Source organism: Lithobates pipiens, unplaced genomic scaffold (assembly GCF_037356315.1).
Source record: "Lithobates pipiens isolate NorthernLeopardFrog02 unplaced genomic scaffold, aLitPip1_a1.2 Scaffold_13, whole genome shotgun sequence".
NCBI lineage: Eukaryota > Metazoa > Chordata > Amphibia > Anura > Ranidae > Lithobates > Lithobates pipiens.
In genome coordinates this window covers 22,106,809-22,122,830 of record NW_027507718.1, presented here as the reverse complement: position 1 = coordinate 22,122,830, position 16,022 = coordinate 22,106,809, and the positions used below count along the sequence as shown (strand labels likewise).

Here is a 16,022-nt window from a genome sequence, read left to right as displayed (position 1 = left end):
TCCACTTGTATTGAAAGTGCACTTGGAAGTGCAGTTGCTGTAGATCTGAGGGTGACATCTGAGGGTGACATGCAAGGAAAATAAAAAAACAGCATTTTAGCTTACACATGACTGGATGTTAAAATCAGCAGAGCTTCCCCTCATTTCAGCTCTTCCCCTCAGATCTACAGTGACTGTATTTTCAAGAGCACTTATAGTGCAGAGTGGAATTGCCTTTAGCAAATCAACCCCCCCCCCCCCCCCAGTGTCCATGACGCCTAAACTGGACTCTCAAACAATGCTATTAGGTGTGCCAGCTATCTTCAGTGAACTACAAAGAAATTACCCTGAATGTTATTAACCACTTGCTTACTGGGCACTTAAACCCCCCTCAGTCCCAGACCAATTTTCAGCTTTCAGCGCTGATGCACTTTGAATGACAATTGCGCGGGCAAACAACACTGTACCCAAATGAAATTTTTATCATTTTTTTCCCACAAATAGAGCTTTCTTTTGGTGGTATTTAATTACAGCTCAGAGTTTTATTTTTTGCTAAACAAACAAAAAAAGATGCAAAAAAAAAATCATGTTTAACCACTTAAGGACCGCCGTATTGCCATTGTACGTCATCACAATGGCACAGGCAGGCACAAGCACGTAGATGTACGTGCCTGCCTTCCAGCGGGTGGGGGGTCCGATCGGAGCCCCTCCCGCTGGATACGCCAGGTTTTTATATCGCTAGGTACCCCGATATACTACCCAATAATGGTTTTAACCCCCTGATTGCCCCTAGTTAACCCTTTCACCCCCTTTTGCCAGTGTCACTAAGCGATCATTTTTCTGATCGCTGCATTAGTGTCGCTAGGTAGCTAGTTATTTTTTTAGGTTCACCGCCAGGTTTTTATATCGCTAGGTACCCCGATATACTACCCAATAATGGTTTTAACCCCCTGATTGCCCCTAGTTAACCCTTTCACCCCCTTTTGCCACTGTCACTAAGCGATCATTTTTCTGATCGCTGCATTGGTGTCGCTAGTGTCGCTAGTGTCGCTAGTTATTTTTTTAGGTTCACCGCCAGGTTTTTATAGCGCTAGGTACCCCGATATACTACCCAATAATGGTTTTAACCCCCTGATTGCCCCTAGTTAACCCTTTCACCCCCTTTCGCCAGTGTCACTAAGCGATCATTTTTCTGATCGCTGCATCAGTGTTGCTAGTTTCGCTAGTGTCGCTAGGTAGCTAGTTTTTTTTTAGGTTCACCGCCAGGTTTTTATAGCGCTAGGTACCCCGATATACTACCCAATAATGGTTTTAACCCCCTGATTGCCCCTAGTTAACCCTTTCACCCCCTTTTGCCAGTGTCACTAAGCAATCGTTTTTCTGATCGCTGCATTAGTGTCACTAGTGTCGTTAGGTAGCTAGTTATTTTTTTAGGTTCACCGCCAGGTTTTTATAGCGTTAGGTACCCCCATATACTACCCAATAATGGTTTTAACCCCCTGATTGCCCCTAGTTAACCCTTTCACCAGCGATCACAGTATAAGTGTCACTGGTGACGCTGGTTAGCCAGTTGGTTATTTAGGTTCCCCATCAGGTTTTTATATAGCGCCAGGGTCCCCCATATACTACCTAATAAAAATTTGAACCCCCTGATTGCCCCTAGTTAACCCTTTCACCACTGATCACTGTATAAGTGTTACGGGTGACTCTGGTTAGTTTGCTTTTTATAGCATCAGGGCACCCACCATTTATTACCCAATAAAGGTTTAACCCCCTGATCACCCGGAGGGTGATATCAATTAGGTTTTAGGGTCAGGGTCTGCGTCGCCCCAGGCAGCGCTAGGTTAGTGCCAGTACCGCTAACACCCACACGCAAAGCATAAACCTCCCGTAGTGGTATAGAATCTGAACAGATCAATATCTGATCTGATCAGATCTATACTAGCGTCCCCAGCAGTTCAGGGTTCCAAAAAAACGCATTGTTAGCGGGATCAGCCCAGATACCTGCTGGCACCTGCGTTTTGCCCCTCTGCCCAGCCCACCCAAGTGCAGTATCGATCGATCACTGTCACTTACAAAACACTAAACACATAACTGCAGCGATCGCAGAGTCAGGCCTGATCCCTGCGATCGCTAACAGTTTTTTTTGGTAGCGTTTTATATTTAAATCCTGAAGGCGGTGATTGGTTATCGGGGTGCTGTACACGGCTAGACTCCCAAAAAGTCCCAAACATGTGGTATCCCCGTACTCGGGAGAAGCAGCAGAATTTATTTTGGGGTGTAATTTGACTTATGCCCATAGCATGTGTGAGCAATATATCATTTAGTGACAACTTTGTGCAAAAAAAATAAAGTTTGTAATATTCCCGCAACTTGTGGCAAACTATAAAATATTCCATGGACTCAACATGCCTCTCAGTAAATAGCTTGGGGTGTCTACTTTCCAAAATGGGGTAATTTTGGGGGGTTTTGTGCTATTTTGGCATTTTATGGGCTTCGAAACTGTGATAGGTAGTGAGGAGTAAATTCAAAAATTTGCACCCTTAGAAATCCTGAAGGTGGTGATTTTCGGGGTGCCGTGCGCGACTAGACTCCCAAAAGTCCCACACATGTGGTATCCCCATACTCAGGAGAAGTAGCGGAATATATTTTGGGGTGCAATTCCACATATAACCATGGCATGTGTGAGCAATATATAATTTAGTGACAACTTTTTGTAAATTTTTTATTTTTTTTGTCATTATTCAATCCCTTAGGACAAAAAAAATAAATATTCAATGGGCTCAACATACCCATCAGCAATTTCCTTGGGGTGTCTACTTTCCAAAATGGGGTCATTTGGGGGGGGGGGGTTTGTACTGCCCTGCCATTTTAGCACCTCAAGAAATGAGATAGGCAGTCATAAATTAAAAGCTGTGTAAATTCCAGAAAATGTATTCTAGTTTGTAGACGCTATAACTTTTGCGCAAACCAAAAAATATACGCTTATTGACATTTTTTTTACTAAAAACATGTGGCTGAATATATTTTGCCCTCAATGTATGACTAAAATGTAGTTTATTCGATTTTTCTTATAACAAAAAGAAGAAAATATCTCTTTTTTTCAAAATTTTCGCTTTTTCCATTTATATCGCAAAAAATTAAAATCGCAGAGGCAATCAAATACCATCAAAAGAAAGCTCTATTTGTGGGAAGAAAAGGACGCAAATTTCGTTTGGGTGCAATATTGCATGACCGCGCAATTACCAGTTAAAGCAGCGCAGTGCGAAATTGGAAAAAGACCTCTGGTCCTTAAGGTGTTTATTGGTCCGGGGCTGTAGTGGTTAATAGTTTGTTATAAAATTTTGCAAACAGGTCATTTTTCTCCTTCATTGAAGTGCGCTGATGAGGCGGCACTGATAGGCTGCACTGGTGGGCACTGATAGGCTGCATTGGTGGGCACTGATAGGCTGCACTGGTGGGCACTGATAGGCATAGTTAAGGCGGCACTAATAGGCACAGATAAGGTGGCACCGATAGGCACAGATAAGGCAGTACTGATGGGCACAGATAAGGCGGCACTGATGGGCAAAGATGGGCATGGATGGGTGGCACGGATGGGTGGCACGGATGGGTGGCACTGATGGGCGGCACTGCTGGGCACTGGTAGATGACACTGATGGGCACGGATATGTGGCACTGGGGTGCAGCACCGTTGTTGAGGCAGATTGTGGGCACTGTGGGTGGCCCTGTGGGTGTCACTGCTGGGTGGCACGGTGGGCACTGCTGGGTGGAACTGTGGGCACTGCTGGGTGGCACTGTGGGCACTGCTGGGTGGCACTGACTGGGGGCACTTATGTTTTATTAAGGTGGCACTGGCAGCGGGCAGGTGGGCACTGGCAGGGCTGGCCGTGATCGGGACTGATGTCCCGATCACGGCCGCCGGTGATCGGCTCTTTTTTTTTCTCCTTGCGCTGTCAGCGCGAGGAGGAATAATAGCCGATTACCGGCTCCGTTGCATCACATGATCAGCTGTCATTGGCTGACAGCTGATCACGTGATAAGGGGTCGGGATCGACCCCTTGCTTGGATCAGTGATCAGGCGAGTCTCATAGACTCGCCGATCACAGAGCGCGCCGCGCGCGCCCCTCAGGGGGCGCGCAGGCCGCTCGTGCACGGGACGACGTCAATAGACGTAGTCCCGGCAAAGGAGGTCCGCGCTGTAGCCGTCATTCGGCTATAGTGCGGATCTCAAGTGGTTAAAATTAGGAGAAGCGGAGGTGTTTGTAGCTCAAATCAGAAGAGAAGTCCTGCTGCTCCTCCATAGCTACAGTATAGAGCAAGCTTTTTTCTCAACCTCTTGAGCACAGATGAACCTTTCAAATACCTTTTCAATTTCAGGGAACCCCTGCCAAAAAGCACTATACCTACAACTTGTCATGATACATTAGTGTGATGATCAGTGGGAAGAATACCATACCTTACATTTGTGGTCCTTGGGATGAATTACCCTTGTACGGATAGATAAAAAGATTATTGCTGTCAGTGAGAACTTATCTGAGAAGCAGAAATAGCTCATTGCTCAAGGAACACCTAGTAACCTCTAAAGCAACCCTAGAGTTCCATGGAAGCCTGTTTGAGAAACCGTGGTATAGAGAGTGAACATTGTGACCCTAGGACACATACAGTGGTATTGGCAGAAACACCAGGGAAAACTAATGGGAAAAAAATCTAAAAAAAGGAAGTTAATGCAGCTACCATAACACACCAGTAAACTGCAATCTATAACATGTTTGTTTTTTGGGTTTAGGTACACATTTTTTGTGTTTGTAGCATGCTATGAAGCTTGTGGCAAATAATACATTTAAAGGTCACAGTACTCATCAATATTTAAGCTCCATCTATCAATAGACCAGCAGGTCATAACACTTCTGTAAATAGTGGTATTGGTATTCAGTTTCTTGATAATAATGCAGCGCAATCAAAAAATGTTGTGATTATGGCCAAAAATTATGAGTGGGGTTTTTTCGTTTGATTCTAATTTTGAATTCCCAGGATGGCTATCTACTCTAGGTAGGCCATTTTGCTCAAGAACTGGATCAGGTTTTCTAAGCGCATTGTCTCTGGGGATAGAGTTTCTGTTTGCAATACCTTTACAGTTACTGTTGTTTGAAGTGACTTCCAAGTTATAAAACGTTTGAATCTGTGCAATATAAGACGACGGCCTGGGGTCACTGTCTGAAGTGTAGAGACCACAGGACAGATTTCTGCATTTGAGTCTGCATCTACTAGCCACTCTCTATATGCCACTCTCAGATTGTGCAAAGACAATGGCAAAGTCCATAGTGGCCTAGAGTGTTGGTAGACATATTCTGAAATACCACTAAATTCCAGAGAGCCACTTTGTGTTGGTCTATCACATAAAATCCCAATGAAATACATTTATGTTTTTGGTTGTAAAATGAGAAAATGTGGAAAATTTCAAGGGGTATGAATACTTTTTCAAGGCCATGTATACCTGCAAAAGGGGGTAGCCTGAAATGATTTAGCAGGACTTAATTTTCTGACAAAAATTACTATAAAGATTATTTTTTGGCAGTACCTACCTGCGTGGCTAGGTATGTACCATATACAGGTCCTTCTCAAAAAATTAGCATATTGTGATAAAGTTCATTATTTTCTGTAATGTACTGATAAACATTAGACTTTCATATATTTTAGATTCATTACACACAACTGAAGTAGTTCAAGCCTTTTCTTGTTTTAATATTGATGATTTTGGCATACAGCTCATGAAAACCCAAAATTCCTATCTCAAAAAATTTGCATATCATGAAAAGGTTCTCTAAACAAGCTATTAACCTAATCATCTGAATCAACTAATTAACTCTAAACCACTGCAAAAGATTCCTGAGGCTTTTAAAAACTCCCAGCCTGGTTCATTACTCAAAGCCGCAATCATGGGTAAGACTGCCGACCTGACTGCTGTCCAGAAGGCCATCATTGACACCCTCAAGCAAGAGGGTAAGACACAGAAAGAAATTTCTGAACGAATAGGCTGTTCCCAGAGTGCTGTATCAAGGCACCTCATCGGGAAGTCTGTGGGAAGGAAAAAGTGTGGCAGAAAACGCTGCACAACCAGAAGGGGTGACCGGACCCTGAAGAAGATTGTGGAGAAGGACCGATTCCAGACCTTGGAGGACCTGCGGAAGCAGTGGACTGAGTCTGGAGTAGAAACATCCAGAACCACCGTGAACAGGCGTGTGCAGGAAATGGGCTACAGGTGCCGCATTCCCCAGGTCAAGCCACTTTTGAACCAGAAACAGCGGCAGAAGCGCCTGACCTGGGCTACAGAGAAGCAGCACTGGACTGTTGCTCAGTGGTCCAAAGTACTTTTTTCGGATGAAAGCAAATTTTGCATGTCATTCGGAAATCAAGGTGCCAGAGTCTGGAGGAAGACTGGGGAGAGGGAAATGCCAAAATGCCTGAGGTCCACTGTCATGTACCCACAGTCAGTGATGGTCTGGGGTGCCATGTCAGCTGCTGGTGTTGGTCCTCTGTGTTTTATCAAGGGCAGGGTCAATGCAGCTAGCTATCAGTATATTTTTTGGAGCACTTCATGCTTCCATCTGCTGAAAAGCTTTATGGAGATGAAGATTTCATTTTTCAGCACGATCTGGCACCTGCTCACAGTGCCAAAACCACTGGTAAATGGTTTACTGACCATGGTATTACTGTGCTCAATTGGCCTGCCAACTCTACTGACCTGAACCCCATAGAGAATCTGTGGGATATTGGGAAGAGAAAGTTGAGAGACGCAAGACCCAACACTCTGGATGAGCTTAAGGCCGCTATCGTAGCATCCTGGGCCTCCATAACACCTCAGCAGTGCCACAGGCTGGTTGCCTCCATGCCACGCCGCATTGAAGCAGTCATTTCTGCAAAAGGATTCCCGACCAAGTATTGAGTGCATAACTGAACATAATTATTTGAAGGTTGACTTTTTTGTATTAAAAACACTTTTCTTTTATTGGTCGGATGAAATATGCTAATTTTTTGAGATAGGATTTTGGGGTTTTCAGGAGCTGTATGCCAAAATCATCAATATTAAAACAAGAAAAGGCTTGAACTACTTCAGTTGTGTGTAATGAATCTAAAATATATGAAAGTCTAATGTTTATCAGTACATTACAGAAAATAATGAACTTTATCACAATATGCTAATTTTTTGAGAAGGACCTGTATATGTAACCATAAACCCACCAGGAAAAATTGAAAATTCTCCTTTCCTGGTGTCTATTCTTGGCAGCATACAGTTCCATTCCTTGTCTTGTTCATAGTTCTGAAAACTCTGAACCTGGGCAAGGGCTTAATCTTTTATAGAGTTACGATTAGTACTGTGGATTGAAGGGTCAGAGTTTCAACCATATGTATGCTTCCATGGATAGTCACCAGGAAAGGCAAATTATGGAAAATTATGCATTGAATTTTATGTTTTTAAAAATTGCATTCATGTGTTTTTTTGAGATTTTAGGGACTAGATTTATTTATTTATTACAGGTACTTCTACATTTTACATATATCTTGTACATTCAGACATTGTCACTTTACCTTTTCAGCCACATAACCTACCCTCCTGGGATGTCCATGGTTGAGGGGTGCAGCCATCACTGAAACAGGAAGGAACAGATAGCAAAACAAACATTGTCAGAAGTTCTATCCCTCCTCATCTACTACCACAATGTGTAAAAACATACAAAGCATATATTACCCTCTCATTCTATTCAAAATTTAAAACAAAAACAGTTTTGGCTGAAGTTAGGCTTTAACAGTAATCTTCTACCACTGGGAGAGAACTTTGACATGCAGTAATTCACCAGTTATGCCTGATGTTACAAACTATTAAATTCATGGTGAGTGCAGCCATGTTGAAAAATCAGTTATAACATGACTATATAGCTAAATAGTCAGTGGTTAGGAAACCAAAACTGTACAAAAACAGTGATTTATTTAAAAAAAGTAGGCAATAACTCTATTAAAAAGTAGTTAGAGCTTCAACCATCTGTATGCTTCCATTGATAGGCATCAGGAAAGGAAAAAATACAGAAAGGTATGTACTGAATTTTCTGTTTTTAAAAATTGCATTGGCATGGTAACGTTTTTTTTCGAGATTTTATAACATGACTATATAGCTAAATAGTCAGTGGTTAGAAAAAAACAGTACAAAAAAAGTGCTTCATTTAAAAAGTAAAAGTGATTTTTGCATTGTTTTAGTGTGTTCTACAGCGCCATGACTTTGTTTTGCCCAGCAAAGAATGGTTCTAAATGTCAGAATCCATAAATATGGAAGATTCTTCATACATAGTCTTTCCTACTTAAGTTCTTTACGAGAACATAATCCAGTATGTGTCTGATAACTCTTGCCAATAAATTAAACTCACAAGTCACCTTCATTTGGAAGAAGATAAATTAAGCCTCATTCAAGGTGATAAGGGGATAGGGGTGGGTACCATCATCCTTAAATATGGATATTGTAAATAGGGAAAGTGCCTGGAGCTGCTCCAAACATAATCTGTAGCACTAAAACGTTGAGGACTATCTCGGTACCCAAGGATTGAACCAGTTAAAAGGACTAATTAAACAATTTATTAGAAAATAGACAAGGTTAAAAACAGTTGTTACAGTACATAGATACATACACTGTGCACATAGTACCATGCACGGTAATGAAAACAAGTAATGGACACGTAGGTCCTAATACAAATAAACTTAGATGTGTATCCTGATGGAGTCCGCTACATTTTTCGTGTTATTCAACGCTTCTTCAGGAGGGGTCAGTCAAAAACATCTACAAGATTGAACAAATTTTCATAATTGAACAATTATACAAATTTCAAGAATTGGTAGATTTGAGTGCAACAGACACTTGAGTAACAATACATACTAAATTAATCTTGGAGAACCGTTAAAGTTATAGGTAGCTTACCAAAGACAGCCCTGGAGGCGCCACGCAGTACCAAAAGAGGTACCCGATAAGGGGTAGTCCTCCCCAGAAAAGATACAAATACAGAGAGCTAAGGTTTCTGCGTACCCCGAATAATATGATATGGGAAAGTTCCCCCAAAGGGGTTTTTTTAGCAGCAAAGTATGTAAGTATCAAAAAATTCTAAGAATTATTTATTTATTTTTTAGCATATAACATAACATGAAAGTTAAGACATGAGCTCAGCACGGGGTATACCCATGAGATACAAATATTAAAACATGAACTATACATAGCATTATACAGCAAACATGTCGATAAGGGCAAACACTGATGCATTTTCACCCAATTCATTAGGGTCTTCTTCAGAGGCTATATGCATACGGTGGGACCTCCCAACCGAGTTTTCCAAAGAACATGACTCCTTGTGAGTCGCATGAGGTGTGGTCCGCCTCCATCCTGGGATGCCCTCTGATCTGCTGGCGTGCGGAACTGTCTGTTGGTCCTCTTTGGAAAACTTGGTTGGGAGGTCCCACCGTATGCATATAGCCTCTGAAGAAGACCCTAATGAATCGGGTCAAAACGTGTCAGTGTTTGTCTTTATCGACATGTTCACTGAAAACAAGTAATGGACACGTAGGTCCTAATACAAATAAACTTAGATGTGTATCCTGATGGAGTCCGCTACATTTTCCGTGTTATTCAACGCTTCTTCAGGAGGGATCAGTCAAAAACATCTACAAGATTGAACAAATTTTCATAATTGAACAATTATACAAATTTCAAGAATTGGTAGATTTGAGTGCAACAGACACTTGAGTAACAATACATACTAAATTAATCTTGGAGAACCGTTAAAGTTATAGGTAGCTTACCAAAGACAGCCCTGGAGGCGCCACGCAGTACCAAAAGAGGTACCCGATAAGGGGTAGTCCTCCCCAGAAAAGATACAAATACAGAGAGCTAAGGTTTCTGCGCACCCCAAATAATATGATATGGGAAAGTTCCCCCAAAGGGGTTTTTTTTAGCAGCAAAGTATGTAAGTATCAAAAAATTCTAAGAATTATTTATTTATTTTTAAGCATATAACATAACATGAAAGTTAAGACATGAGCTCAGCACGGGGTATACCCATGAGATACAAATATTAAAACATGAACTATACATAGCATTATACAGCAAACATGTCGATAAGGGCAAACACTGATGCATTTTCACCCAATTCATTAGGGTCTTCTTCAGAGGCTATATGCATACGGTGGGACCTCCCAACCGAGTTTTCCAAAGAACGTGACTCCTTGTGAGTCGCATGAGGTGTGGTCCGCCTCCATCCTGGGATGCCCTCTGATCTGCTGGCGTGCGGAACTGTCTGTTGGTCCTCTTTGGAAAACTTGGTTGGGAGGTCCCACTGTATGCATATAGCCTCTGAAGAAGACCCTAATGAATCGGGTCAAAACGCGTCAGTGTTTGTCTTTATCGACATGTTTGCTGTATAATGCTATGTATATTTAATGTTTTAATATTTGTATCTCATGGGTATACCCCCGTCCTGAGCTCATGTCTTAACTTTCATGTTTTATTATACGCTAACAAATAAATACATTTTATTAAATACAATAATTCTTTGAATTTTTTGATACTTACATACTTTTCTGCTTAAAAATCCCCTTTGGGGGAACCTTCCTATATCAAAGGTAGTCCCCCCAAGGCAGACACAGGAGACGCTATGAGCACAAAAAAACCATAGTTGAAAAATGGTAAGGTGACAATGGGTTGGTGTAAATAACTACACATCAACAACACACACAATGACACAACAACAGGTGGGGAAGTATAAGAAGGGGGATGGAAAAGGAAGGGGGGGAGAAGTGAAAGGAAAAACAAACAAGGATTAAAGAGGAGGAGAAAGGAAGAGGGGGGAGGGTAAATAAAATGGGGAAATTGAAAGGGGGTGGAAGGGGGAAGGGAGATGGGATAGAAAGAAATAAGGGAGAAAGGGACAGAAGGGGGGAGAAAGGATGGAAGGTGGAGGAGAAGGAGAGGGTAGCCCCCCTTTTCTTTTCTTTTTTTCCCCCTCTCTTCTTTTTCCCTTTTCCCCCTTTCTTACCCCCTTCTCCTTTTCCTCCCCTTCCCTTTTCCTCCCTCTCACGTTCTTCCACCCCCCCTTCTGTCCCTTTCTTCTTTCTTCCTTATTACTTTCTATCGCATCTACCTTTCCCCCTCCCCCTCTTTCAATTTCCCCATTTTTGTTTGCCCTCCCTCCCCCCTTCTTTTTTCCTCCCCTTTATTCCTTGTTTCTTTTTCCTTTCACTTACCCCCTTCTTTCCACCTCTCCCTCCCCTCCCCCTTTTCTGTACTTCCCCAACTGTTGTGTCCATAACTATTAACACGGACCCATTGTCGCCTTACTATTTTTCAACTATGTTTTTTTGTGCTCATAGTGTCTCCCGTGTCCGCCCAGGGGGTCTACCCCTTATTGGGTGCCTCTTTTGGTACTGCGTGGCACCTCCAGGATCACCTTTGGTAAGCTACCTATAACTTTATAGATTCTCCAAGATTAATCTAGTATGTATTGTTCCTCAAGCATCTGTTATGCCGCGTACACACGATCAAACAAGCGGGTGGAAAAGTCCGGCAAACTCAAGTCCGCCAAACAATCCCCCCGTGTGTAGCCTCCGGCATACTTTTTTGACCCGAAAGTACGGCGGACTTAGAATGTAGTTTAAAGCCGCGTACACACGTAGCCGTCTGTCCGACGTACTTAGTCTGGCGGACTTACCGCCAGACTGTCCGTCGGACTTTCCGAACGGGCTACTTGCCCACACACGGTACTTTTTCAGTGGACTAGTACGGCATACTAAGTCCGCCGTACTATCCGCCCTACTTTTGAAATGAACGGACTCGCCCACACACGCGGAGTCCGCTCATTTCGAGCGGGTCTCCAGGTAGGCGGGGCCCGCGAAGGATGCGTCGCTGGCCCCGCCGCCTTGTTATGGACTTAAAGGGGAACCCCAACGCCAAAAAAAATCGGCGTGGGGGTCCCCCCAAAGTCCACAACAGACCCTTGTCCGAGCATGCTACCCGGCCGGCCAGGAAAGGAGGGGCGAGCGAGCGCACCCCCCTCCTGAGCCGTACCAGGCCGCTTGCCCTCAACATGGGGGGTGCCTTGGGGAAGGGGGGGGCGCGCGGCCCCCCCACCCCAAAGCACCTTGTCCCCATGTTGATGAGGACAAGGGCCTCTTCCCGACAACCCTGGGCGTTGGTTGTCGGGGTCTGCGGGCGGGGGGCTTATCGGAATCCGTGAGCCCCCTTTAATAAGGGGGCCCCCGGATACCGGCCCCCCACCTTATGTGAATGAGTATGGGGTACAATGTACCCTTACCCATTCACCTGTAAAATAAAGTACAAAAAAAAACACAACACACAAGATAAAATAGTTTATTGCACAGCTCTGGGGGTCTTCCGTCTTCGGGGGTCTTCTCGCCGGACTCCTCCGCTATCTTCTTGTAGCTCTTTTACTAGCGGAGGAGCCCCGCATTCTTCTTCGGCGGTGTCACATGGGTTGATGTCACATGGGTTGGCGACACATGGTGACCCCGCCCCCTTACGATGTCACAGTCCCAGAGGATGCTGGGACTGTCGCCATGTGACATCAACCCATGTGACCAACCCATGTGACATCAACCCATGTGACGAAGAAGAATGCTGGGCTCCTCCGCTAGTAAAAGAGCTACAAGAAGATAGCGGAGGAAGACCCCCGGAGCTGTGCAATAAATTATTTTATCTTGTGTGTTGTGTTTTTTTTGTACTTTATTTTACAGGTGAATGGGTAGGGGTACATTTTTACCCCATACTCATTCACATAGGGTGGGGGGCCGGTATCCGGGGGCCCCCTTATTAAAGGGGGCTCCCGGATTCCGATAAGCCCCCCGCCCGCAGACCCCGACAACCAACGGCCAGGGTTGTCGGGAAGAGGCCCTTGTCCTCATCAACATGGGGACAAGGTGCTTTGGGGTGGGGGTGCCGTGCGGCCCCCCCTTCCCCAAGGCACCCCCCATGTTGAGGGCACGCGGCCTGGTACGGCTCAGGAGGGGGGGGTGCTCGCTCACCCCTCCTTTCCTGGCCGGCCGGGTAGCGTGCTCGGACAAGGGTCTGTTGTGGACTTTGGGGGGACCCCCACGCCGATTTTATTTAAAGTCCATACCAGGCGGCGGGGCCAGCAACGTCTCCTTTGCGGGCCCCGCCTACCTGGAGACGCGCTTGAAATGAGCGGACTTTCTTCCGCGTGTGTGGGCGAGTCCGTTCATTTCAAAAGTAGGGCGGATAGTACGGCGGACTTAGTACGCCGTATTAGTCCGCTGAAAAAGTGCCGTGTGTGGGCAAGTAGCCCGTTCGGAAAGTCCGACGGACAGTCTGGCGGGAAGTCCGCCAGACTAAGTACGTCGGACAGACGGCTACGTGTGTACGCGGCTTTACACTCTAATCTACCAATTCTTGAAATGTGTATAATTGTTATGAAACTTTATTCACTCTTGTAGATGTTTTTGAGTGACTGACTGGATACCGCGAAACATGTAGAGGACACCGTCAGGATGCACTTCTAAATTTTCTTGTATTAGGACCTACGTGTCAATTACTTGCACGGTACTGTGTGCACAGTGTACCAACTGTTTTTAACCTTATCTATTTTCCAACAAATTGTTTAATTTTTCCTTTTAACTTGTTCAATCCTTGGGTACCAAGATAGTCCTCAACTTTTAAGTGCTATAGAGTATTTTTGGAGAAGAACCAGGCACTTTCCCTCTTTCTAATATTCATTTGGAAGAAGACTGTTTTTTCTCAATAAGCCGTGAGTGTTTTGTTGGCGTTTAATTGTGTCCTCAGTCTAATTAAAGTATCAGTTTCTACAGTGGGTCCACAGCTATGCACTTCATTGCACTTCATTACACGGATCAGTAGTTCCAAGCTCTCATTTGCTTGTCACAGGTGCCTTTTAACAATGTATTTATAGTAGATGGTGGAACAACATACTTTATAAAGGGGGAAAAAATTTGCAATGAAAAGGTCAGATTTACTGAAACAATGAAGACTTTGAGAATATTTCTAAGCTACACACCTGGGGATGAAAACATGATGAAAATAAATTGCATCAGAGTCTCCGTGATTTATTGTGTAATGCAAATTTTAATTTTAGACTTCTTTCAGATGGGACTTGGAACCCATCCTTCATGCAGGCTGCCTTTGTTTTTGCAGGTAGCTAAAGAGGTGGATTCAGACGCAACAGCTGCTCACCACAGCCCCATGTCAAAATTTGGCAGCCGAAAGCACACTGCCTTCATTGAGGAACATACACTTGCCCTTGAACAGCTGTCAAATTTTGACATGGGGCTGTGTCATTAGTATTTTTTTAATTAGATTAACTAAAAATAACTCAGCTACTTCCTGGTTTTCCTGAATGTACAGCTATTCAGCACATTACACCACAACCTTTCCCAGCTACCTGGATCATGCGAAGAGCCTGTGGGATACAGTAGAACTGCCAGGACTACATACTTATGAGGAGCATAACTCCCACTTATATCTTGTAAGTGTTTTTCATCGTAAGTTCCGTCACACAAAATTTGAGATCTGGTTCTCAAATTTTCCTACAACAAAATCCGTTTGTATAAATTCCGATTAAGTGTGCACAATTCTGACGTACAAAGTGCCACGCATGCTCAGAATAAATTATGAGACAGAAGCGCTCGGTCTGTTAAAACTAGCGCTCGTAATGGAGATAGCACATTCGTCACGCTGCAAATTTTTAAATCTTTTAATTCAGCGCATTCTCTTCTTTTTTTATAATGCTAGAAGAATGAAGTTGTTTTGCTGCTGATATTCACACAGAGTTCTCACAAACTGATTTCTTTATTATTTCTCGTGATCTCATGAATAATATAATTTTTTTTTTCGTCAGAGCTCCATAATAATGTTTTTTTTTAATATTTATTTTTTATCAAGATCTGCTTTTTTTTCTAGTGCTCTCCATAATATTATCTCTTGTTTTGTGTGTCAAGAAATGTGCCTGCCTACTCAAAGACACACTGGCCTTTTTGAAGTAAAAAACACAGGCAAGTATTTGTCAAAAAGAAATAGCCATTTATTCTGGGTCCTAACAAAATAGAGAGGAAGGCAATGCTGGAGAAACTGCTGAAACTGGCAAAGCCTTTGTACCCCAGGGCACACATCAATTATTTTACAGTCAAAATTGGTGGCCTGAGCAGTCCATATAATAATGAGCACAATCGGGTCCAGGACTACAAGAGATCAGGAACAGCAGCAGATGACATATCTGTCCCCAGGCTGTGGTCATACAACAGCCTGCATCTTTTGCCAGACCAGACTGAACTCAGGCCATCACTCTCTGGTCTTCTTTACACACTTCCTTCCAGGCTGTGGCTCTGGTGTTGGAGTTGTGGCAAGAGGTGGAGGAGGAGGAAGAGGACCATGGTTGAACTCACAAACGTAGCTTTGGCTTGTGAGTTCGCCCCTCAACCCCTTATTTAGGGCTTGCAAGATCAGTTCCTCACAGAAGAGGCATTGGCCCTCCTCCATTTCCAGCATTTTGCAGGCTGCCACGTAGGCATAGTCCTCTTGAACACTGGGGGAGGTTTCTGAGGGCTGCAGTAGCCTTCAGAAATAGGCCAATTGCTGCCTCCTTCAGGTTACTCCTCTTCCTGGCACTTTTTTGTGGAAGGCCAAAGGGAAGGACCTGCAATTCAGGCAAGCTAATGGGCCACCTCCTGCCTGCCACTTACACCCGCCACCTTCTGGCTGCCACTTACTCCCGCCACGCCCTGGCTGCCACTTGCCACGGCCTCCTCCTGACTGAGGCTTTCCTGTGTATGAAAAAAGGACATAGTTTTAGTTTTTGGTTCATCAATCACACACAATTTTCAGCTCATGACTGTTGCAAATTGAATGTTAATAAATAGAAAAGACTATCATTCTGACCACAGCATTTTTCATTCTTGTCCCAATCATTTGTGGTTACTACTGTCTATTGATATGTAAAACACTTTGTGAAATCAGAAATTAGTTA

At 43.8% G+C, this 16,022-nt stretch overlaps 1 long non-coding RNA gene across 2 annotated transcripts in view; it reads right to left on the bottom strand.

Annotated features, from left to right (window-relative positions):
* Nucleotides 1-16,022, bottom strand: part of LOC143973967 (uncharacterized) — a 95,656-nt gene that overhangs the window by 20,057 nt on the left and 59,577 nt on the right. For both annotated transcript variants that reach the window (XR_013272141.1, XR_013272140.1), the window contains exon 3: nucleotides 7,570-7,628. This is a non-coding gene — a long non-coding RNA (uncharacterized LOC143973967). The remainder of the gene's footprint in view (nucleotides 1-7,569; nucleotides 7,629-16,022) is intronic.